Raw genomic sequence first — 26,965 nt, forward strand, 5'->3', positions numbered from 1 at the left:
TTAAATAAAACATTTCCAGATAAATATTATTCATCAGTTTGAGCAGTCAAGATTATTTGAAGAAGTAAAAATTCAACTAAAGACATTTTGAAGAAGCTGCAAAATACAAATGTTTATAGCAATTGGAAGGAATAAACCAAGAAAAATAGTATTTCCTCAAAAGTAATGTTAACATAAACGGTCAATGCAGATAAAGCAAGCCAACTACCTCAAAGATGGATTTCTATTTTGACTTTTGGAAAAACACCAGCAAACTAGTTTAATTGTGATATGCTGGAATCACAAGTTCCTCTTTCTTCCTCCTCTCCTCCCTCCTCCCTCTCTTTCTCTCCCTCTCTCTCTCTCCATACTCCCTCCTCCTCTTTCCCCTCCTTCTTCCCCTCCCACTATTTCCTCCCTTCTCCTTATTTCCATTTCCTTCTCTAGCTCCCTCTCCCTTTCTTCCTCTCTCTTCCTCTCTCCCTCTCTCCATCCAGCATTGAACATACATAATGAATATGCTTCAGAGTAATATTTGAATTTCCAGATGAATGATCTTTAGTCTTTCTCACAATATTTAACATATATCTTATTTTATTATTATTATGTATTTGTTTCATTATTATAATTGTGTTTTAAGTACTTATCTGATTTTGTAAAAGTGTGGATAAAAGTAATGAAAATGTTAATGAAAATGTTACTATTGTTTCCAAAAAAATATGTGGTAACTATTACCATTGTACCACATTCACGATGTAACTAGGCTAAGGCTAATAATTCCCACATAGAGCAAGTGATTGTAGGTTTGTTTGCACCAACATTATTTATTGAAGAAAGAAAGTGTTCTCTTTTATTAGCATGGTTGCCTGTTTGTGGCAAATGCCTTTGCAGTTGATAAAGTTTGGTCAAACGTTATTTTCCAAACAAGGATTCCCGTTACATTCAAGTTCCTGTGACTTTTCTGACAAGAGACCAAGAAACAGTTTCCAGGTTTAAAAATATATATAATTTTATTTTGTTTCCCTGATCGCAAAATGCTGAAGAGTCCTATGCTTGCAAAACTCAAATGAGAATAACTGATGTAACTCTTCCATCAAAAAGAACCATTGTCCTTGGCACTAATTAAGAAGTGGTGGAATGTTCTGTGACTTGCAAATGACATCTATTGGAATTTGAAATTGCATAATGGTGAAAAGTAAGATGGGCTGTGAAAGGGGAATAAAGGGCTCAGAGACATCTTTCTTACTCTATAGGCTATTCCTTATTGCAGTTTTTTCAATGTTTCTGTTAAGACTCTCAGGTAAGATAGAGTCAGGCCTAAGATCATAAGCACAGATCTATCAAACCTTTTATTCTTCATTGGATGTCCACTGTCTGGTTCAGAGTAACAGTTAGTTATTCCCAGGATTGGTTTGATGGAATTCCCTCACACAGTAAAGAGGTCTCCTTTAGGTAATATCAATATTTTTGGCCCTGTCAGTGTGACATTTCCCCGGGAATCTATTATCTCTCATCCATAGATTTGAAGATCATTTCCTCAGATCAGTTCGTAACCATGAAACAGCATTAAAATGTTCACATAAGGATATTATTAGCTTGTTTGCTTGAAGAGCTAGTTTTTGAATTAGCAAAGCAATTAGAGAATACCTTTCTTTGCTTTTCCCTGAAGAAAACCAAGTGCTTTAATTCTTTCTTCTCTACTTACTTCAGTTTTAGTGTTCACTCTGAGAATTCACATTGCATTATAACAGAGAGCTAAAGCTAGTGCCCACAATTTATCACTTCTCTGTAATTGTACTTTAGAGAAATAATGTATATGGTAATGGTTTACTGCCATTAATTTTTTTATTTCTCTCCAGTTTTTGAATACCTTAGAGTTTGAAGCAAGAAATTAAACACTGATTTACTTGATGTTTATCTACTTGTTTTCTTTTATTTTTCACTTGTAGCAAATTTTCAGCCATTAGTGATTTATTGTGGGGGAAAGGATAAAACTCTATTTATTTTAGAGAATAAACCATAATGTAATACAGAAAAACAAGAGCAACTATTTAACCTTATATAACTATTGAAACTCATAAATTTTATTTTATTTTCCATTTTCTCTTTGTGTAAAATTATTCCTATTAGAGTTATAATCTCTTCAGGTAATTGGGATATATTGTGTCCTTTCTTACTTTTGCTCCATTTTTATATTATATATCTAGTTATGTGTTTTATTTAGTATCAACTTCCTCTTATACTAAATATTTCACATACAGTTTTAGGTAATAAGTTGTCTTTCTCTCTGTGTCTCTTTCTCTTCCTCCCTCTCTCTTTTTGATTGGTCATGAGGCTTGAACTCAGGGCATAGGTACTGTCTCTGAGAATTTTCACTTAAGGGTTTTTCTGGTGGTTAATTGGAGATAAGAGTCTCAGGGACTTTCAAGCCTGGGCTAATTTCGAATGGAGGTCCTTAGATCTCAGCCTGCTGAGTAGCTAGGACTACAGATGTGAGCCACGGTCACCTGGCAATAATGTCTCATATTTTATTTTCTTCTTGTTATTATAAACCCAAAGTATAGAAGAATAATTCAAATAAGGCAAAGCACATACAGAAAACTGAAGTCAGTCTTTGCAACCTGATTTGTCTATTTTATTTTCTACAAATTTGTGTTATTTCTGCATTCAAATCTGAATGCTTTTAGTTTACATCAGCCCTTTATGATATTATTTCTTTTCCCTTTTTTATGTAAAAAGCAAAGTAATGTTTACCCCATCCTTAGTAAGTTTCCTGGCTTTTCCAGGAATAACTTAATTTATCTCCTCTAAATTATTTGGCAGTTCAGTCATGGCTCACAGGTTTGATTATTACTAGCTATCTGGAACTGTTCTGAAAAATGTCTATGCTTTAACTATTTTCATGATAACGAAAGCTCCTCAAGTAGAGGCCATTACACAATGCCCTTTAGCAAGCAAGCAAACTGGAAGGTAGAAAAATAAGTAATGTCTATAATTACTCTGCTAATATTACTGTAAATCCACTATTCTGTGCAGCAGGGATATGACATGAATATCATCCTATTAACATTCTGATTTGACCATTTTTTGCCTCTGACTTTTATGCTTATGAGTATTACTCATGCTAATAGTGAAGCATGAGTAAATGAGTTGCTGTCATTCTCTTGGATGGAGAGAACAATGGTTAATACTAACTTGGTGCTGATGTGCTCCAAGCAGCCACGAGCTTCCTTCCTGTCTGTGGACTCATGGTATCAAAAGAACCACAGCTCTACCATACAGTCAGACCCTGGTTTTCACACTGGCAAGTGGCGGGCTGGCACAGAAAGGTGAAGGAAGAGACACGTAGCCTCAGAGCTAGAATATGAATCCAAATGGCATCCCAGAATTCTCATGATTTCCCCCTCTACTGCGAACCTGGCTCCCCGGACACAACCAACTGATTCCATAGAGACAGAAGAGGCCAGGTAATTCTGCCAAAATAGTTGTCCTCAAGCATTAGTGACTATCAAAAACTTATTTGGGGGTGTGCTCCATGTACTTTACTGGTCCACAAGCAGCTCTCCTTTGTCTTAGCTCAGTCTGGAGACTTATGGGGAGAGAGTAATCTTTGCCTTGTTCCATAGCAGTCTTTGTACAGTCTAACAGATTGTACAATGAGTTTCAGATGTCCACCTAGAAATGTCACTTAATTCTTCTACTTGTACTTCCTTGGTTAAAGCAAGCTGCATGGCTACAGTTAACAAGGGAGGGACAAACTAATTGTATACCTAGAGTGTGAAAATCAAATAGAAAACAACACCAGTGCCTACAATTGCATGTTTTCCTATGTATTAATCTGGCTTTAATTAAAATGGGAACACTGTTATTTAGCAAACGTGTTGCACTACTGACATGAAAATACTTTGATTCTATATTAGGTTTTCAAAAATTCCATCTTCTAGCCTGTAAGTTTCTGCCTCTTTTTACTAAGTAGTTTGTGCAGGAAATTTTCTTAATTTTTTAAAAAAAATATAACTATATAATTTTAAACCATACTTCACATTTTCAAGTATTTCAGTTAAAAATAGCTTGGATTCTACTTAATCTATTCAATTGTCTAGTATTGGTTGATATTTCCACAGTCCTATTTTTGCCTATTCTAACTAATTTAAAATAAACAATTATGTGACAGTATTTGTTCTAAGTCTGGTTATCTTTCATGACAGAGTAATTCATTAAGACACAATTACTTCAGCATCTTTTAACTTTTATTTTTACAACATTCAGCACAGTTTTCTTTGGTGAACATCTCTAGAGACTTTAAGTGACAAGTGTAATATCTAAAATGTGTGAACAGAAATGACTTTCTTGTTCTCAAATAATACACTTTGTTAGTGTAGAAAGAAGACAGTTTGCAACAATGTGACAAATAGGTGTAATAGGCTTTTATTCTTCTTGCTAGTTGAATGGCAAAATATTCTCATTTTATCTCTGAGTTCACATATTGCATTTTTACTCTTTATGATGAAATCATCGTATCACCTCCAATTCTCACTTCATCTTTTTACTTAATAAGAAAATTGCTTTTTTTTTGGAATTTTATTTTTTAAGTAAAGTGAACTATATCATTGCACAAGCCTGGTTTTGTATGTTGATTGTAAAATGAAATCACATTGTATCTGCTCCAAACTTTTATATCCCCCCAAAATCTGGTTGCCAGTTTGTCAATTCTTACTGATTGAAATTGATTGAAATATTGGGTTATAAATGAAATATGTAAGTAAATATTTATTATATTATAATCAATATTTAACTGATATTATAACCAATATACTGGCTATCATTGAACTAAAACTATTGTCTGAGTGTGTGTATCATCTTCAGTGTGTATATTACATGTGCTCAAACACACACACACACATACACACAAATATATATATGAAATTGCAGTTCTTTTTTTGATTTATCCTCTCTAAATTCAGGTTCACAAAACAGAAAGTAATGGTGTTAAGTTGGAAGAGAAATTTAATTAACCTGTTAGAAGTATGTTGTATTTTATTCTCAATGTTTTGTTGTGTTTATACTTTTTAATATTTATTTCAAATGGCAAAAATGTGTGAATGACAGAAATATTGTGTGCTTATGTGTTATCATCATAACTTCAAATCTTCTCTACCAAATTTTAAATAAACACAATTCTGAAATGGTTATTTTTTATTGTTTGGCAGTAATCACTGTATAATTTTAAGGCATAGATTTAAAAAATTATAACAGTTTTGTGCATTACAAAGAAGATAGCTTTGTTGTGATTTTATTTCTTAACAGTACTTTTCTAGAATTTATGACATATGATTTGTATTATTTTGTATACAGTCTAAAGGTCTTTACACTCTAGTTCTACACAACACTATATACATTATACATACTAACTGCAGTGTATCAGTATACAGACGTAACCATAATGTCATTTACCATGATGGAAATGTATCCAATGAGATATTTTGGGGACTATAATGTGTTTAGCACAATGTGGGATTATCTTTCAGTTTATCCATTTTTTTAGGAGCATACCATATATTTGCACAAAAGAAGGCAAGAGATGCCAATATAACATATGAATACTCATGAGAATCACAGTCTACTTGTTGTTCTGTTTTTGTGGTCTGCTTTCTTTTCTGTTTTAATGTATTGAATTTTTAAATGAGGACACATACATATCTTTATATGTTAGCAATTCTGCTGCCTAAACACATAACGCCATCATTTTAATTCTATCAAATATTAAACAATTCATTCAACTTTAGCATGCATAAAACAATTCTGTATAATGTAAAATCACTTTAAAGGTTAACTTTGAAATAATTTCATAATTTTCACATGTATTCATTTCTAGGTAATTTCTAGGTAATGTAAATAGTGGGTAAGGTGTAATGATGATTGTTGTCATTTTAGGACTTAAGTATCTATCTACAATCATATTTTTAGTCTTGTGCAACACAAGAAATACAAGGAAGCAAACATAATAAAGTAAAATAATTGCCATGCATGTCTATGTTGTATGTTCATTTAACAGACTTTATTTAATAGCTGTTATCAAGTACTTGTTTCGGTACTATGCATATACTACAAACGATAACTAGAAACCCTCCAGTATGCATTTATCTCTTTATTTACTGTATAACAGCTCTAAGCAGCTGGTCCTGGCATTAGCTCTACATATTATATGGAAGAAGATATGAGGGTAGAGAACGGATGAAAAACTTCCCTGCTGTCACCATATGCACTGGGTGTGCCTGTGTCAACAGACAGAGATGAAGCCATTTGTCATCATCCCATACTTCTCCCCTCAAATCAAGGGTGGGAGAGCCGTGATTAACGACAAGGGAAAGATGGGAAGGTAGAATGATGGAGAGAAGTAGGTGCACCAATGAAGGAGGGGGGTGATGGTTTTGTTGCATTTCCTCGCAAAAGACCTGTGGGCAGAACCACAGCGTTGATTCTCTGACCTAAACCACCTGCCAAAATTCTAGTTAGCAATAGCTTAAGAAGGGAAAAGTCTAATGAAGACAACGTACAATCCTGATAACAGTTTGGCTGCTGTGTTGTATTGTAGATTCATGTCTGTAGAGAACAAATGACTTTTGAAGTTCATTTTATCACATTGCCTTTACATATTAAAACAACCTAACTATTTTTAATTAAATTATTTCTTCCCCAAGACTAGCGAAACTTGATGGAGGGCGGCATGTACTTTTAGTAGTGACTACCTGTGCTGTGGGTGAGTTGAATAAACAACAAAATTAAATTACTATGGTACATCTTAATATAATCACCTACTAATCAAATAGACACTCTTGTTTAAAAAAATATGTTTCATTAACACAGCTGAAGACATTTGATTCAAAAAGATAGGCTGAAAGTCATGTCTGTGTTCCCTTCAGGCTGTTGATAAAGAGCCAGAGAGAGAGAGAGAGAGACAGACAGTGTGTGTGTGTGTGTGTGTGTGTGTGTGTGTGTATTATATACACACACACACACAAATAAACATATGCACATGTTTGTATATAAAATGTACACGTATGTGCAAGGATACACAGTAGTTACAGGCAATTATATTTAATGAAGTAACTGATAAATGTTGTTTCCATTATGGATATATGCTTATATTTCCATTTAAGTAGATGCTTCTCAGCTTATGAGGAGGTTAGATTCTGGCATACCATCACATGTGAAATACTCTAAGTGACATGTGTGTTTGATGTGCCCCCTGGGTGTCACAGGTCAGATTGCTAGTGCCCATTTTCCCCCAGATCCCTGAGGCAAATGGGAGCTAGCGCTCTGCAGCTGCCAGCCTTCTGGGAGAGTTTGATTCCAAGTATCATAGCCCAGGAAAATCAAAGTCAGAATTTGAAATGTGATGTTTGCTGAAGGCATGCCACTTTTGTAGCATTTTAAAATAAGAAATCATAAGCCTAACGATTGCAGTCCAACGACTGCATTTGTACAGAAAAATGTATTTACGTACAAAGAGAATTCTGTCTTAACTCAGAGTAGTTGGGTCTGTAATGGATAATTTCATTTTTTTTGTATAGCTTTCAGTGAGTTGTTTTTACTTTAAAACCTTCCAATGAAAAGTAAAAGATTATTTTAGAAACATCTTGTATTGTCATCCGCAAGTTTTTAGTTTAGCAATAGAGAAAACAAGTAAAGGTTAGTAGAGGTGTCAAAAGTGATTGCCATAAATGGTACTTACATTTATTTTTAATTACACTCTATGAGATCTCCCAGAAAAGTTGCATTTAACCTCTCTAACATTAGCCATTTTGATAAATGCTTAATTTTAATTGATAAATATTTCCACTAAATAAGTAATGATTTGGGGTATATCCCTTCCCCCTCTCCCTCTCTCCCTCCCTCCCTCCCTCCCTCCCTTCCTTCCCTCTTTCTTTCCTTCCTTCCTTCCTTTCTTCCTTCCTTCCTTCCTTCTTTCTTTCACCACCTCTCTATTATCTTTAAACAGTAAAAAGTGGTTTCAATTCAACATGTCCATTTTTATCTTGAGCAACATCCTTTCTTTTATTCTCTCTTTCAACTCCATCCATCCACACACATTGCCTCCTTCCATTGTTTTATTTTGACATATACAAATGCACATTACAACCGGTTTTGCCTATACTTTTTCTCCATTTGTCTGCTGCCCCTTCCCTTCTCCTACTCCCCTTTCCTGATAACACATATTCCAGATTCCTGGTATCATTTGATAAACTGTATGTTAATCTATCAAGGGAGTTACACCATTGCATTCCTTCCCTGCATATTCCATACTTTAGTCAATTTGTTTTAGATAAGCCTAGGGCCTTGTGGGTTTTACATGTGTTTCTCATTTAGAGCTGACTTCCACAGGTGAGTGAATACATGTTCCCTTTGTCTCTCTGAGCCTGACATATAATTTCACATCATTTTTAAGGTCTATCGCTGGATTACAGGGTAATTCTATGTTTATTTTTTTGAGGAATCTCAAAACTTCTTTCTATAGTGATCCCATTAGTTTACACTCCCTTCAGCAATCCTTTTCCTGCATTCCCACCAGTGTTAGTTCTTGTTCATATTGTTGACGATAGCCAATCTTACCAACTGAAATGGAAGCTCAGTGTTGTTTTGGTTTGCATTTCCTTTATGGCTGGAGAAGTTGATAATTTCTTCATGTGTTTATTGGCGTATTTTTCATGATGAGAAGTGTTTTCTTAACTCCTATGCTCATTTATTAATGAGGTTGTTGATTCTCTGGCCGATTGAGTTTCTTGATTGAGTATATTCTCTCAGCCATGTAGCTGGCAAATACCTTCTCCCATGCAATCGGTTCTAATTTGGGCTTAGTAACTATGTCCTTCTCTGGGCAGAAACTATTTTAGCTTGATGCAGTCCCATCTGTCAATCCTCTATTAGCTATGCCCCGGAATTCTATCAGACTGTTCATCCCTATGCCAATAAATGCTCGTGATTCCTCTCTTCCTTCCTGTAGTAGTTTCCATTGAGGACTTTGATCTACTTTTAAATGATGTTATTAAAGATCATGGGATTCAGCCTCAGTCTTCTGCATCTGAATGTCCTGCTTTCTGACACCATTTGTTTAAAAAGCTGTCTTTTCTCAACATCTATTTTTGTCTGACTCGTTAAATATTATATAGGTATAAAGGTTTATTTCTGGGTCTTCTAGTCTGTTCTATTGGTCTTCTGGTTGATTTTTGTGCCAATAACAAGCTGTTGAACAGTTAGAGGAAAATTTGAAGGTCAGTAGAGTTTTCCAAAGAGCTTGCAAGAAGTGGTTCTTAAATTTGCATTTACCCTTTGTGATGTCTCTCAAAATCGATTATTCTCTTATTTATTATGTCAGTATGTAAAACGTATTTTGTGCTTTGCTCCTGAAGAAAATGCTTTGTATGCTTCAGTGAAAAGATTCTAAAGAACTAGTAATAAACCTTTTGTATTTATTTTCTCTTGGAGCCATATTTAATGAAAAGAAGAATACTTTAGTAGTTAACATTTTTATTTGCATTGAATTTTCACAATAAATTAGCCAATTTTATAATTCAATTTATTCAGGTTTATTTACATTTAAATTGCAGTTTACTCAATATTTCACTGGACATTTATCTTATGAGAGATGGTATATTAGTATGTCACAATAAGCACAAGAAATTCTTTACATAGTTCTCACACTAAGTAGCTGATGAAATGGGTTAAATTATCCAAGTTATTTTTCATGTTTATTTCATACAAAGTGCTTTCAATCTCTGCAGTAGGATTGAATGAAAGTATTTGCCAGCAAAGCATAGGAGTCTTTTCCTGTATTTGAATACATTTAATAATTATCGTAGTGATACAGGTTATACCAGCATAATTTGAAAACATTATTTAACCATGATAGTTTAATTTGTGTTCCTCAGCATAATTTGAAAACATTATTTGACCATGATAGTTTAATTTGTGTTCTTATAGAGAGAGAGCAAGTAGTCAATTTATTAAAATAATGAAGATTGCTCTGTGATAAAATTGTTGGTGTGGGTTAAAAAACCTGTTCACAGTGATGGAAATAATAATAATAAATACTCCTCTGAAGGCATACTTGATGTGAGTACTTGTATGTTTTAAATAAAGAAAGAGAGAGGGTGACACAGAGAGAGGGAAAGAGAGAAAAGAGAGACAAGCCTAGAAAGGAGAAAAACAAATAGAAGTCACAAATATTTTATACCAGCACACCAATATGTTAACTGTGGATATCTGTTTATGTTGAGATTATGCAAATCCCACTTTAAATATGGATACAGGAATTTTTCTATAAATCACTGCATAGGCTTTATGAACTGCAGTAAACTTTTCAAGTAGTGAGGAGTAATTCTGATAACACACAGAGTTAAAGATTTTGTGTCCTTGACAACCATAATGTATCTGATTTTTCTCCCTCCCCACCTTAAACTTACCCTCCTCTATTTGCCACAGATCAGCTCCAAAGCTGCTGCTCAACACTTTATAGTGACTTCCAAGTGAATTGTGGGAGCATTTTGGTGTAGTTTGATGCACTGGCCATGACCCTCATTTACTTCCATGACCTCTGATCCCTTCAAGACACTTTCACAGTGGTTCAGTGTCTTATATATGTACACAGGCCGAGTCCTGGGCTTTCAGTCCCTCTGCCTGGAATCATTTCATCACCAGACACCTTCAGATCCCTCATTCTTCTTTTTGAGTTTTCCATGGCATAAATAAGATTTCAAACATACACATTTCACATTAGGTTTCTCCCCTTTTTAAAAATATCTCTTTAATACCTGTCACATTCCAGTGGATCCATATTATATGAATTAAATGTATTTATTCTCTGTTTTCCATTTGAATATAATGTCAAAGAAGGTAGGTACCTTAATTGAAATTTTTCATTGTATCCTGCACTTAGAAAAGTAGTTGGTCCCAGGAAGACAGCTGCATATATAAGACTGATAGCTCATTTCCAGTGTAACCCACTTGCACTGGTTTTATCCTTACATGAGTTCTGGGAAATCCGTCCTAAGAAACTACAGTAGGCGAATAATAATTCAGAGAATACAGCAATTTACCTAGAGGAAATTAGCCCAACAAGTATAAACATCCTACAACAAGTCATGTAAAATCAAAGCCCCAGTAGTGAATTCACTTTCATAACTTTTCCCACCCATTTCACTTTGGGGTATAATAATATTTGAATAGAGAATAACAATATTAGATAATAACAACATATAATAGAGTATTGGAATAAAAGGACAAAATTATTGTGATGAGAAGATACTTCTCTAGTACATTCCAGTATAAGTGCCACAGCATATTTAAGGTATGTCTCTCCTAACTAGGAGCCATAGTACCTCTCTTCCTACCAGAAATGCAGCCCTGAGAATAATCCCTGGTTCTAGTACACATAGTCCTAGGTCATGAATGATCTGTAAATATTTATTTCAAACAAGCAGATGAATAGAATTTAAAGTGCTTAATGTTATTTCCAAGTGCCTTTGAAGTTTGTTTACATCTCAAACATAATGATCTTCTGTATTGTCAATTAAACAGTATTACAGAAGATTTGGGATCAGAATTTGGTTTAAAGTAGACCCACTAATTATGATCCAGGGCAATTTGTTTAACGTCTAACTTCCAAAGCGTTTATATCCTCTTGCTGAAAAAGTGGGATATAAAATCTTGTTTGTGAGATTTTTCTCATAATGAAGTTAAGCATTGTATACAAAGTACAGTAGCAGTGGTGCAAGCAGCTATGGAAACCACTTGGACCTGTCCCAAGTGATTGAAAAAGAATATTTGGGCCAGGGATCTCCAATAATTACTCTTTATCTTTTACCCATTTACCAAGTCATTCAGTCAAATTTGCAAAGGTTTGGTTTCCTAGAGTGATGTTGAATGTGAGCAAAGCATGCAGAGGACATCATACACACAATGGATGAAGTTGGGGAAAGTATAAAAGGGCACATGAATTGAGGGAGAAAGGGTGAGCAAGTGGAGTCATTATGTTGAATAAACTCTGTGTAAAAAGTGACCTATGTAACTTGAGGGTAGGAACATAGGGGGAAAATGGAAGAGAACGAAGGAAAGGGTGACATTGACCAAGAAGCATTATACTCAAAATCTGACTTACGGCATTGTGTAACCCCTTTGTACAACTATATAATAATAATAGTAGTAGTAATAATAACAATAATATAACATTAAAGAATAAGGTCTGAAAAAGGAAAAACAAATGCTGTGGAATTGCTTTATGAAAGCATTTCCTGGGCAGATGGAACTCCATCTGATGTTACTAATTGAGGAAAATCTAAAGAGAGAAAAGCAGCCTTCTACACGGACAGAGCAGGAAGGAGCCAGAGGAGATTATATCACCTGAAGTCACTGTAGCAGAAAAACATGGAGAGAGCCTAGGGAATGGACAAAATAGCTGAGAATGCTAGTGGGGTCATTGGAATATATGACTGAAGAGATAGGCTTAGATTTTAGGCTGGCAATGTCTCCCAGTAGAAAGCCTTGTCTGTGCTCACTCATAGATGGAAGCAACAACCAGCATTTTGATTTGCCAAATGATAGGCCCTCTGTCTTGGCTCCTTAAAATCATATTTTAATTTAAATTTATATGTTTGTGGAGCTTGATAAAAAATTGTTAAAAATAGAGAATGGTGTCTTTTATTTTGGTAGGTACATGAATGCCTGGGAAGAACTTTCAATGTGACTGGGAAAACTCTAAACACCTAATTAAGAAACGTTGTTGTGAACCTCATTGCAGATGTGTTGAAATTCTGTTTGTGGTACCCACCAAGTTTCATTTATTGTTTAAAACTCACAAACATTCTCTGAAGTAGAAATAATCCTTTTAATAAAAAATGATATCAACAAACAAATGGTCACAAGCAAAGCATTACACATTAAAATCACTTAGTCATGGGGCTGGGAAGGTGGCTCAGTGGTAGAGTGCTTGCCTTGCATGCACAAGGCCCTGGGTTCTATTCCTCAGCTCCCCATAAGCAGATAAAAGCTGTGGCTTAATTGGTAGAGCACTAGCCTTGAGCTGAAGAGCTCAGGGACAGCGCCCAGGCCCTGAGTTCAGGCCCCATAACCAATCAAAAAAAATTCAGTAAGTCTATATCATACCAACATCTTGTGATAGGATTTTTGTATTGCCAGGTTTCCATTACTGTAAGAAAAGAGCTGAGATAAGTAATTTACAAAGAGAAAAGCTTTGTTTCACTAACAGTTTGGAGTCTCCAGTCCAAGATCTGGTGGGCTGATGGCTTTAGGCTTCTGGTGGGGTTGCTGATTGGCAAACTACTTATATCACAAGTTAGGAAACAAAACTGAGAAGAGTCTGACTCCACAATCCAGAACATGCCCATATTATTTATTACCAGTCACAATGTCCTAAAAATTCCACTGTTCCTGTAAAGAGACCTTGGTGTCAAAGCCTTCGGTGGTCACTCATTCTAACCAGAGCAGATTTTAAAGCAACCTCTTGGCTTTCCTGACTCCCCCCCCCCTTTTTTGTCATAAATTCTTCAAGGAGCTGTAATAGCTCTTGTCATTTAAACTATTGTGACTACTAACTTCAACCCATGAACTCTTTCTCCCTTCTTCCTGGATAAGATCTTTCAACAGCCATTTGCTGGCTCTGTCTCAAGTTACCAGTGACTGTTTTATGCCTTTTGTTTGGAATACCACACTGGGAAAAGTTGTATGTTGTGGACTAGTACCAGATGAACTTCTGTCAGTCAGTTTGACACAGGCTATGTATCAAACTTAGAGACACAGGATTCTTAAGTAGTTATGTCCTCCACCCCTGAAAACCCTTACATTGTCACACTGTCCCTAATGTGATGGTAATGAGCAAGTAGGTCTTGAGTAAGTAATGACCAATTGGATGAGGTGAGGAGAAGGAGCCTTCAACTATGAGATTCATGATTCATGTGTCCCACAAAGGCTGACTTCATTTCTTCACTACATGAAGCCATCTCCAGACACTGATCTTGTTCTTTTGGTTTCCAGAACTGTGAGAAATAAACAGCAGTTCACATGTGTAGTTTTCAGCATTCTGTTCTAGTAGTCTAACATGATTAAGAAAGGTCTCATCCTTCCCTTGACCAGCCAGTGTATACATGATTAGACAATGATTTTCAAAAAGTTAAAGACATTCCCCTAGAAATTTAAAATGAATTGCAGAGATTTTACACAACACAATAATTAAGCTCTCTGTAAAATGTAAAACTGGTGTAAAGTTCACTTGAGGACCTAGATGTTTTTAAGCAATGTAAAGTATTAAAATAAAAAATTTCTGAGGTTATCTGCTCACTAGAGAGAAGTTATATGCATCTCTATGATAAAAAATCTGCAAATTTTCATCGGCTCCAATAGGATTGTAAAAAAAAGAACACAAAAAAACCCTTTTTATTAAAACGTGATATGTAAGGCTGTAATCTAGTAGTCTTTTTGCCTGTTTCTAAAATATATGTTGTCTTTCTACAATATGAGGTCTTAAAACGGCTCCCTAAAATTATGGCTGAATAATACAAACTGTTAGATTTTTAGAACCTTGTTTTGGTCTTGAGTTAATTCTTTGCTCTTAACTATCTGGGTAAGAATTCACCTCATAAAAAAATGCACACTTTCAAACCAAATGGCCAAGGCCGATGTTCTCAAGCAGATCCATGGTGAGTTCTCGGAGAGATCCTGAAAGCCTTGCAGCTGCCCCAGTGTGAACACTCATTAGTCTCTTCACCAGATGACTTACTCATCTTTCTGCTAGATTAGTGCTGCATGGCAAAATTCCCTCAACCGCAATGACAATACAGTAAGCCCTGTTATTTGTGCAGGAGATTGGCTATGTCTGTGCTAAGTTTGATTGTAGTGTACGGGGTTGGATTGCAGACTGGAGGTTAGCCCCCAGCTGGATCACATCTCCTAAGGTTCTCGAGTGTCTATTGGCAGTGTCCTGCCTCAACAAAGATCAAAGGCCATGAGAAAATGCAGAAACCTTGCATCCTGTTTGATATGCCCTTGGCAGAAGCAAGTGTCACCAGTAAAACCCACTGTATACTGGGCAGGACTGCTGCTCTGTATCGACTGGAAGGAGGAAATACTTGAGACTTTAGTGAATACTAATTCAAACTGTTACAGCTATGTTTATTTATTGCCTACGTATTCTTAATATACCAGTTCTTAGATGGCACAATAAACCCTTCTTGGAGTGAATATTGCACAAGAGATATAACACTGCTGGAAATATTTATATGTATATTTATATCTATCTATCTATCTATCTATCTATCTACCTGTTTATCTCCTACGTATCTATTTCTAGGTTCTATTTTTACAACAACTACTCTATGCCAGACAGAAGTTAGAACCCATTTCTCTAACTACACATAATAATTACTATGTAAATTTTATAGATAGACAAGGAAATGTATTTTCCACAGTTCACCACATTATTAAGTGGCAAGCCTGAATTACTTTTTTTTTCTTTAACTTAAAATCTAGTATATGATAGACGCTGCAGTAAGTCAAGTAGGATTAGGTAAAATACCAAAGATCAATTAGATCCCATTAGTTGATCTTCATAATACCAGAATAAGGAAGAAAACTCCTAATCCTGTTGAAGTTCTGGGTATTCTCTCTTCTTGCTTGTTTGTGTATTTTTCTCTGATAGTAGTCTCTCTGGTTTGCACAACTGCATCAATCCATTTGTCACCTTAAATCATAGAATATTTCTTTCTTGCTGAGCTCTTGATTTTAACTTTGCCATTTAATAGAGACACTTTGTACCCAGAATCTCATTTTCATTGCTTGGGTCTGATTCAGGCAAATAACCCAATCCAGATGATTTTACTTCAATTTGCTTGTGTTCGTCTCTGAATGTGCTCAGCCACAACAGCTCAACAAGAACAGCCTAAATCCCATCCCTCAAAGATAAGGCAATAGCTTTCCTTATGAAATAATTAGACATTTAATGTTGTGCATTAAAATGGAAAGATACCTGAAATTGTATTTGACAGTGCAAGTCTATTCATATGGTTTTCATTCATCCTTGGTTCTTTTCCAAAATTTTTCATTTAATGCTTTGTATGCAAAACATTGGGATGCACGGGTCAAGAATACAGGGATGAAAATTAGAAATCACTGAAAGAGATCATTGTAATCACTGCAGAAACTACAAAGACAAGTGAACCCCTCTTATGCTTTCACTTCTTTCTCCATAGTAAAGGCTCTTCATCCCTTCCCTGGGCCTACCATTTTGCAGTCTTCGTTCATTGTCTCTAATTTTGTTCCTCCCAAGGCTCAGCAGTGACTTCTCCCTGCTTCTCTATTTCGTCTCTGAGGTTGAAGGCACATGGGCAGACTGAAGGGGAGGGTAGAGAGGTCTGACCTGCACCTTCCTCAGCTACTGTGCAGGTAAACTTGCTAATATAGTCCTTCCTTCCTCATCTTCTTTCTATAAACTAATGCTACTCTCCCCTCCACCCCCCTCCCCGAGCTCTTACTGGAACCACTGTGCTTGGGATCCAGGCACTCAGCTCTGTGTGTTACATGTATTGTAAACTGCGTTCCTATCCTTAATTAATTCTTCGAATCTGGGCTGCGTGTAAGTGTGCTTATGAATTGATGGTCGGCACTGCTCTAAATGCTTTAAAAACACCGTAAGGCAGGCACTGGTGATGCCCGTATTCTCTTGGTGAGGAAAAGAAGGAATAGATAGGTGAAGGGATAGCTAGGGCATCTGTCCCTGATTTCAGACTTTAAAATTACCATGTATCCTGCTCTACAAACTATATTTTACACTTAGATCTCCGTGCCATCCACCGCAGTCCTAACACAGTTCCTACTACCTGTGTTCTGATAGGAGATAGAATCATTGCACACTTTTCATGCGTCATTGGAGAATTGGAGATTTCCCAATGACGCATGTTCCTGGGTGCCATTTTGTCCTATTGTTTTGGTTATATTCATAGACTTCGTAGGTTCAAATCATTGTTCATTATTCTCTCCTCACCTAGAGTTCACTTTCCAGGTGGTTATATTTATTTTCTTTCTGTGTCTAGCACTTGTTAAATAGTTCACCTTGGACTGAAGGTGGCTCACTGGTAGAGCACTTGCCTTGCATGCATGAGGCCCTGGGTTTGATTCCTCAGCACCACATAAGCAGAAAAAGCTGGACGTGGCATTGCAGATCAAGTGGTAGAGTGCTAGTCTTGAGCTGAAGAGCTGAGGGACAGCACCCAGGCCCAGAGTTCAGGCCCCATGACTGACCAAAACAAACAAACAAAAAAGGCTTATTTCACCTTAATTCAAATAAAGACCAGTTAGCTTTCCTCTTTTTCCTACTGATGTGTAACATGACATACTAACACGTATGTCATCCTGAAGTCAACCCTTATATCATGTGACACATCTTTCAGTATTCAATATGGTATGAGACATTTTAGTTACACAAACTACATTAGCTATATTAAGAGACTGTAGGCCAGAAAATGGAAAATATCAAAGGAAGTAAAACTGTTTCAAATGAATATTTGAATATTTAATATAAGGTCTAGTTCTTATGTACTGACAACATAGAATTAGAGATCATTAATATGATAGAGATCATTAATGTGTTAGACAAATTTGATTTGAAAATATAATTACAATAGCCCTTTAAGTTGTGAGATATTGTTATCTGTGAATATAAAAATCATTCTGCAATCATGATATATCATTGGTAGAATATTGCAATTATAAAAGGCTAGAATATGTTATTCATAAGACTGTGTCAACCTAATATAGATTTGTATTGAACAGTCCATTTAACTGACATAATAGTTGTCAACTGATTCCTGATATTTATTAATTTGGCTTGATCCTTTTTTTATTACCTTATGACATAAACAAAAATAAATAAATAAATAAAATCAATGAATATTGTACTCACAATGCTAAGTAGTCTTATTTCAGGTAAAGAATCCATTATTTGATGTCTTTGTAGACTGGACACTCTTTTGATGCTGGTGAGAATTATCGCCCGATTCTCATAACACTTTGCGAAATAATTTATCTCATGTGAGAATAGGCTGGAATTTTGAGGTTCACAGTAATCGTCTACAGGAACACAATTGGTTAGCACTGGAGCCAAGAACATGCTAAGGACTTTCTATATCATTGAGCATTCAGAAACATTCACTATTTTCAATTATGATGCCAGTGTAAAGTATTTTTGATTCTGATCAAAGATAAAAATTAATAAGATCTAAATGAATATGAGAAACACAGAATGGAACTATTGATTTCTCCTTTGTTACAAAATTGAAATGATAACTTTGCTAAACCAGCCAAAACTGAATATGAACTTATTTCTTCTGTATTTAATATACTGTTTAAACATAGCAATAAAATGATATCATTTTAGATTCATTAGCTTAATTTTAATAGGAATGTATTTAATCTAAATTTAATTTGACAATAAAATAAAAGAATAGTTAAATACTGAATATTTATATGCTCTCTAAGCTTGCTTCTCAGACTGTATCTCAGTGGCTCACATAACTAATTTTTAACTGATTAGAACCACATTACATCTAAGAAAGTGTAATAGACTTTTGAGATATGTAATATTTAAGCAAGCAATACTTCATAGTAATGCTCATTGCAGATGACAGAATGTTAATTAATGTCAAAAGACAAGATATATCTTAGGGTCTTACCTTTCACCTTCCAGCTAGTGTTACAGGCACAACAGGATTAGATTTCTTTATACAGTGATACCAGGGTGTGCATATTTTTAGTATAGGGCTATTTTAATATTCATTTATTCATTTGTGGATAATGAAAAATTCTACTAGTCACTGAAGGCAATTTATTAGCATTAATGATAACACAGCAGAGTAGCTTGAAAGGAGCAAATTATAACATGGATTTAGGTAATTACATATTGTTCAATATTTTAGCAAAAGAGAAATCATGTTTTAAATCTGAATGCATTGTTCTTTTTAAAAGTAAGTTATGTTGAGTTTTAGTGTATGGTTATTTATTTGGGGGAATTTTTAAGGTAAGTTTTTAAGTAATTGGATAGATATTCATAATTGTTCTTATATGGATATTGCAAGTATATCACCATATATTGCTCATTGAAGACATTGGTAGAGATTAAGATGGACAGTATAATCCTGAAAAAAAAACATTTATGTATTGACATAGCATCTTTTTTTTTTGGTCAGTCAAGAGCTTGAACTCTGGACCTGGGCGCTGTCCCTGTGGTCTTCAGCTCAAGGCGAGCGCTCTACTGTTTGAGCCACAGCACCACTTCCGGTTTTCTGGTGGTTTATTGGAGATAAAAGTCTCAGCCTCCTGAGTAGCTAGGATTACAGGCGTCAGCCTCCAGAGCCCAGCGACATAGCATCTTTATCCATATATCTAGATAGATAATTAGAAAGGGATCTTCTAATGTGTTCTATCTGCTCATTTGGTTGTTCATTTTGAAAATATTTTTCAAACTTGAGCTAAGTACTTCTGATCATAAATAAGGCTGTATACAAGGGCAGTTGAGAAGATTCTCCTTTGCTGTGTTACTTTCTTCAGCCAACAAAATATGGATGGGAGTCTATTATTTCTGAAGTGATAATTGAGGATATGGCAAAAAAAATGTCCTTTAGTCTGTGTGATTTAGTCTGTGTGATTAAGTGATGATGAGGAGTAATCTTCCATTGTAAATTTACAAAGACTGAGTAGGCTGAGATAAAAGATACTGTCATTGTGTTAAGCTATGAACTGTTATATGGTTCTTTTTCATATAAGGCATGGTCAAAACTACAATGACAAAGCTACAATATAACACTATTCTTAACATTGAACCTATAATTATAAGCAAAGTAGAAAAAATGCTTTTCCACATGCAACTTATAGTCAAGTGAGTGATGAAATGAAAAATTAGAAACACTAGTAAAGACAAATTGATATATAATTCAAAATACTCTTCATTATGTGCTGTAAAGCCCAAGCTTCCTAAGATGATAAAGAATGACAGTACATGTATCTATTAACTACAGCTAGAGAAGTATTATAATTTCCTCCCAGTTTCTACACGATGACCAAAAGTAACTGGAGTTGAGCCCAGGCTTCTGTTGTTTTTACCCTTCTTGTTAGCGTAATTGTGAGTTCTTCCTAGAAACTTCAACAGTACATCTAAACTCAAACATTCCTTAAAGTAGCTGAGTCAATGTAGTCTGCTACAAAATACCACAAACCAATTGAGTTAAATAACATGTAATTACTTCTCAACAGATCTAGAGGGTGAGAACTCCAAAACCAAGAAGACAGCAAAATCAGTCTTACATGAGGGTTCCTTTCCCAGGTCACCATTGCCTCCTCACATGGCAGAAAGAGTGAATTCTCGTTTCCTCTTTTTGGCTTCAGCCTCCCTAAGATCTCATCTTCAAGAACTTTACATTATGGCTGAAAACTTCAACATAAGGATTCTACAGGGGAGAAGAGAGGGGGCGCAAGGGAACAAGTTCCTAGCAATGAGCATAAATTAACAACATTATGTCCCTATTAGCTCCCAGTTATAACTGACATTATAATTGAGGGTTTTTATCTCTAAGTCCTAAACCTGCGGCTAGAATAAGAAATGTATTGGATTAGATTCAATGGAGAAGGAAAGGGAACTACTGGCATTTCCTTTTTATACCTTTTATCAAGTAAATAGTAATATCACAATCACAACAACAAGACAAAAAAAACTGGTAGAAAAAAAATGTGATACATTACTACCCACAATGAACTGAAGTGCCTGAAATAAACAAACTGCTTTCAGGAAAAAGGTAAAATTCAAATAACAGGTTTTCCCACTAAGGAGAAAAAGAGGTTTTATTACTCGAAAACTAAAAGGCAGAACAGTGTAAAGAAAGATCTTCTTTAATAAGCCTTCCATAATAGGTTCCTGAGGTGTGAGACCCTGGAGCCAAAACAAGACAAAAGAAAACAAAAACACAAAAATAAAAAAAATGATGAAAGCCCTTAGAAGTAAACCAATGGGCCCACGTGCTCTTAGACCTGCAGGCTGTGAACAGGATTGATAGTTACAGAACTGCATTTAAGTGCATCTCTTCAGGTTTTCCAAGACCTTAATCCGTCTCCCTCTCCTTAGACCCCTCATTTCCCAGTCAGTGGCAGGAGTTATGTTGTGCATATTTGCTCTACTCTGCCTCTAGCACAGGGACCAAAGCACATTCTTTCATGAATCACTATCATAACCTTTTAACGGTTGGGAGTATATTAAAATAAGAGCAAAGAAGTAGAGTTTCTTGAATTTGTTGCCCTCAGATAAAACATAATCCATTAGTAAAGTATCAATTTTTTATAGAGATGTCTTATGTTGTTTTCAATGACAATTTATAAATGTCTAAAAACATTTCTGGTACCTGTATTTCCCAGAATCTATTTGTTTTCTTAGTACTAGGTGGTATTTTCATACAAACTCTGTTATTTTGTGGCATTCACTATAGATAACTTGAATAGAGGCTCTCTGGCTGTCAAAATCTCTTCAATTACTGCAATTCTGTGATCTTCTACTTAAGTCTTTCTTGAATTCTGTCCAGAGTATTTATTATCAGGAATGCCTGAAGAGATCTACTTTCATACTGTTTACTGATAATACACAGCCCCAAGGAAGCTAGTATAGAATGATTTTGGTGAATTCAAGCAAGACTAACAACCCAAAATAATTTAAAGAAATAAATCACTTACACATATCAAAAATAGGACATAAAAGCACTGAAGAGAAAAGAATAGAAATTGTTTATTTGGGCTACGAGGCATTTTTTCTCATATACTGACTCTTTAGTATGTTAGTTAATAAAATTTAATACCCAGGCATTTTTCTCTAGAGAGTGTCTTGTCTTATGATGCACCATTTATTTTTCCAGTAGACCATCTATAATGCTCATTTTCCTATGCACCATGCAGTTTGGCCAAAAACCACAGTTGTTTATACAATTCTTTAAAAGTTTGTCTCCTTGGGGGATTACAAGTGATTCAAGATACAAATGATACAAGTGATACCAGAGAAGTCCAGACTTCTCTTGTTTGGTATCAAGAATTATAGTGAAAGTAACCATTATTAAACTCCTTAGAAGAGTTTACAGTCCTAGGCATGATGCCTGTTCATAATAAATTCCAATGTAGTTTGGATTAGTGAATAATTGAATAAATACTGTGAGTTAATTGAAATTGAATACATACTATAGGAGAATTACTACTATTTCTGAGCTGAGGCACATAGTACCCATTCTTCCACGTGCATTTTGAGAAAGTACTGGTCACCAAGTGTTGTCAAAAGTTTCCAACTTGTATCAGCTCATTTAATCCTCACAATCAACTTAAGGAAAATTAACTCATGGTTACTTTATTTGCAAGTTATATCTGCAAGCTAGATCTATTAAACTTCGTAAGTAAGAACAGGAACCCATTTTTAAAAAGAGAGAGCTTGAAGTGGCACTGTGGCTCAAGTGGTAGAGCACTCACCTTGAGCTGTAGAACTGAGGGACAGCGCCCAGGCCCAGAGTTCAAGCCCCCCAACCGATCAAAATAAAAAAAAAAGGAGAGGTCATATAGGTTCCTATGGGATTTGTGAGGCTAGAAGTCGTTATAGTTAGTTTTAGGGCAGAAGACCCTGAAGGAGTTCAAGAAAAATATTGGTGAGAAGTTTTCATTAAGGTAAATTACTGAAAAATCCACAGTACTATGTTTAGGACACATAAGCACGTTCAGTCTATGGTATTAAATCAGCCTTAAATCTAGTAAAATACATATGTGAATTAGTGCTCTGAAATTTTAAGTTTATGTTTTTAGAGGACATAGGTTTTATATTCTGATTTTCCTCATAGTAGAATTTTGTGGTTTGTCTCTCCATACCTAGGATTCAGAAGAAAAGATAGTTTTATATTCCTTCATTGAAGTATTTTGTATTTGACCAAAAACTCAAGCTAAGTAGTTATGTTTGTTTTAATCACATTTACCTAATGACTATTTTGTCCCAGTATTGTCTTTTCCTATAGGTTTAAGCTTTAAGCATGCTTTTAATCTGATTCAAAATATACCATTGTAGGCCAGGGCATAGGGGCTCATCCCTGTAATTCTAGTTACTCAGTTGTCTAAGACTCTTATCTCCCACTAACCAGAAAAACAAGTGGAACTAGAAGTATTTCCCAAGTTTGGATATATATACCCTGAGTTCAGGATTCAGTACCAGCATATACATTTGATAAATTATTGGGTGAAATCCTGTCATTTTTAATGCCTTTATTTTTATTTTCACAGTTTTGTGGGTCAGAATTAAAAGTTTGCCTGAGCTTGCTCATGTACTCAGGGTCCCAGAAAGTCAAGATCAAAGAGCTTATGAAAATTGTGGTCTTATCTGAGCTTCAACTATAGAAGGGTCTACTTGGTGATTGGGAGAATTCAATTTTTTTTTTGGGTTGTAGAATGAGATCTTCAGTTCTTTGCTAGTCATTTTCCCATTGTCTTAGAATACACCATCAGCTCCTGTAAAACACTTGTAATTGATTACTATACATTCTTTGCTATGACTATTCCAGAGAGAGAGAGAGAGAGAGAGAGAGAGAGAGAGGCCTAAAGGAATGTGACAATCTTATGCACGCATCAAGTGATAATGTCTATTTTGTATGCTGATTGGAAGAAAGTCACAGATTCCTCCAATGTTCAATGAGTAGACATGAATATCATTAAGACTACTTTAAATGTCTTCCTTGCACCACAGTCTTCTCACTGTGAATATTCTACTTAGAAAATTTCACTTTCCCGTATGACTTCCAGAGCTCCCTAGGGACTGTTGCTTCCAATGTCTGTATTCCAGCTCCAATAGCTATCCTAATATTTCAATCCATATGATCAATCCCACATATTCCAATACAAGTGTAGTCATTTCTTTGTGACACTGATCTCAGTGCCATTCTTTTCTTTTTAATGTTATTTATTGTAAAGGTGCTATACAGAGTTACAGTTACATAAGTAAGGTAATGAGTACATTTCTTTTTGAACAGTGTTACCCACTCCCTCATTTTCTCCCACTTTCCCTCCTTCCCCGCTCCCCACCCCGCAAGTTGTACTTCTCCAGTCTCTTTTTGTCAATTGTTTGGATACGAAGTATTCTCTCCCCAAGTGCGCATGTGTGCTGAAGGCTTAGTTCCATCTAGTGGTATTATTGAAAAGTGATTGGATTGTAAGATTGCTAATTTCATCAATAGATTAATTCACTGACAAGTTCTTAGCTGGATGGATGATTAGGAAGTGAGGGTTAGTTGTAGCAGGAAGGTCACTGGGAACTTGTCTTTGAATATAATTCTCTCTCTCATTCTCTCTCTCTCTCTCTCTCTCTCTCTCTCTTTCCCTCTCTCTCTGTCTCTGTCTGTCTCTCTCTTGCCTGTATTCTATCTCTGTCATGCATAAAGATCAAGCAAGGAACCAGTCAATTTAGTTCCTCCGGATCTCTCTTTCTGGTTCGCAGAAGGCTGTCTTGTTGTTATATCCTAACAGGGCAGAGAGATTTAATTTATATGGAGACTTAATTATCTCCTAGAAGCCCCATGTCTAACTACTATTATATTAGAGATTGATACTTCAACATACAACTTTATAGGAACCCAAATAAGCACATAACTACATTTGACATAATTAGCATTTGATAGCTTACTTATTGACTTATTGAATGATTCAATGATAAGTATTATTTATTTTGTCACAATTATAATAGATACTCCATGCATCTCATGAACCATCACAAAAATTTTGAGTCTGTGTTCAATTGTCTTAATTATCTTACATTGATTATGTAAGTATAATAAAGTAATGTACCAAAGGTCCCCCTAAAGAAAACCTGGAGTTGAAAGAGGTCTGCCTAATTCAAAGCTCATGGTTTTGATCAAGATGCTACATGTGTAAATTCAAGGTACGTGTTTTAATGATACAAGTTCTTTGGCTTCGAATATGGTGTTTGTTCATTGGAACATCCTCTTTTCTTTGATGTTTTAGTAATCAGCTCTTACATATCTACCAGTATGTAGTTACCTATTCAATAATCTAATATACTCAGCTTTCTGCTTTAGTGCTAACCAATAATTATACAGAACAAAGAAAAACATCTGACATATAACCCATTTTGCATTTGGAAGAATATATTTCATCTACAAATCTCTTTGTATTTTACAATCATGAGTCCAAAATCATCCCATGAGGTAAATGTATAGTTATTCTTTCGATTTTACACAGGCATAAAGTTAGACATAGTCTAATTCAGTGAATTCCTTAAGGGCACACAGTCAGTTGACTGGATAATCAAGGTTGTTTTGGACATCCTAGATCCTGTCTCGTGAGACAAATAGATGGATGATGTCTAATTTCACGATGCATAGTTAAAAATGTTTATTTTGTGCTTTTTGAACTGTCCTCCATTAGTTTTGGACATTTCCCAGAAGAATTCATAGTAAATTGATATTCAGCTTTAGATATGTAATTTGTGTCTATTGGCTTCTGTGGGAGATACAAAAATGAAGCTGAAGAAAGAATTTAGCCCATAGTAATTATATTTTCCTGTAGAGATTCTGGTAATTATGTTTGGAAATTTTTTCACTGTATAATTTAAAGGTTTTGTTTTGTAATGTAGCTCTAATTTAGCATATAGAAGTAAGCATCTAATTAAAATGAGATTACTTTCTACGTATGGCCAACATTTAAAGTATCATCAGAGTTATTATTTCAAAATTGTTTAAACTTATTATGTAACTATTCATGAATATGAACTCAACCCAAAATGCATAGCATAACAAAATTAAGAAGAGCTGCGTTATTTCAGTTGGTTGCCATTCAAAGAATCAAATTTAAACTATATGCTCTCAGCCCGGCGCCGGTGGCTCACGCCTGTAATCCTAGCTACTCAGGAGGCTGAGATCTGAGAATCTCGGTTCAAAGTCAGCCCGGGCAGGAAAGACCATGAGACTCTTATCTCCAATAAACCACTAGAAAACGGGAAAGTGGCGCTGTAGCTCAAGTGGTAGAGCGCTCGCCTTGAGCTGAAGAGCTGAGGGACAGCGCCTAGGCCCAGAGTTCAAGCCCCATGACCGACAAAAAAAAAAAAAAAAACAACAACTATATGCTCTCCATTTCACCAATGGCAGGTTGTTTTAGACTTATAAAAGATCCTTAGAGGCTTATAAAAGATCAGATATACGATTTGACTCTCAAAGAAGCTGAAACATGTTTTTTTCTGGTTGTTTTACTCATTAATATTTTTTAAATGTTAAATTGATTTAAGAAAAATTCATTAATAGTTAATTGTTGGTATATAATCTATTTCTTACTTCTAAAGGTACTCTGTCTATTTAAAAGTAGCATAGGAACCTGTCATAAGGAAGATAATCAGAACTGATTGATTCCATACAACTGGCTGTATGAAAACTTTTGATTCTAATTGAATAACGAAAAAAGACGGGCAGGTCTCTGATCATTTGGACTAAAACCTAAATCTGTCTACATATTAAAATGTCTTTTAATAATCTACCAAAGTTCTTTTTTTTCCTTTTTTTAATTTTCATTTTTTTATTGTGAAAATACTGTACAGAGGGGTTACAATTACATGGGCAAGATAATGAGAACATTTCTTATCAAGCATTGTAGCCTCATCCTTTGTTTCCCCTTCCCATCCCTTCCCATCCTTCCCCGGGCCCCCCCACCCAATCCTCCCTGCTGCCCCTGCCCCCCACCAAAGTTGTAAAGTTGGTTTTCGACATAACGACTTGAACTTCTCATTGTTGCAATGGGTCCACCTATATCCTTATTTAAATGATTTGTTTTTCCCCTTCCCCTCCACAAATCATACCGACATCAAATACAGTGAAAGCATGGGTTATACTGTGGGGGAGGGACATACAAAGCAACAAAG

Source organism: Dipodomys ordii, unplaced genomic scaffold (assembly GCF_000151885.1).
Source record: "Dipodomys ordii isolate 6190 unplaced genomic scaffold, Dord_2.0 Scaffold122, whole genome shotgun sequence".
NCBI classification, from domain to species: domain Eukaryota; kingdom Metazoa; phylum Chordata; class Mammalia; order Rodentia; family Heteromyidae; genus Dipodomys; species Dipodomys ordii.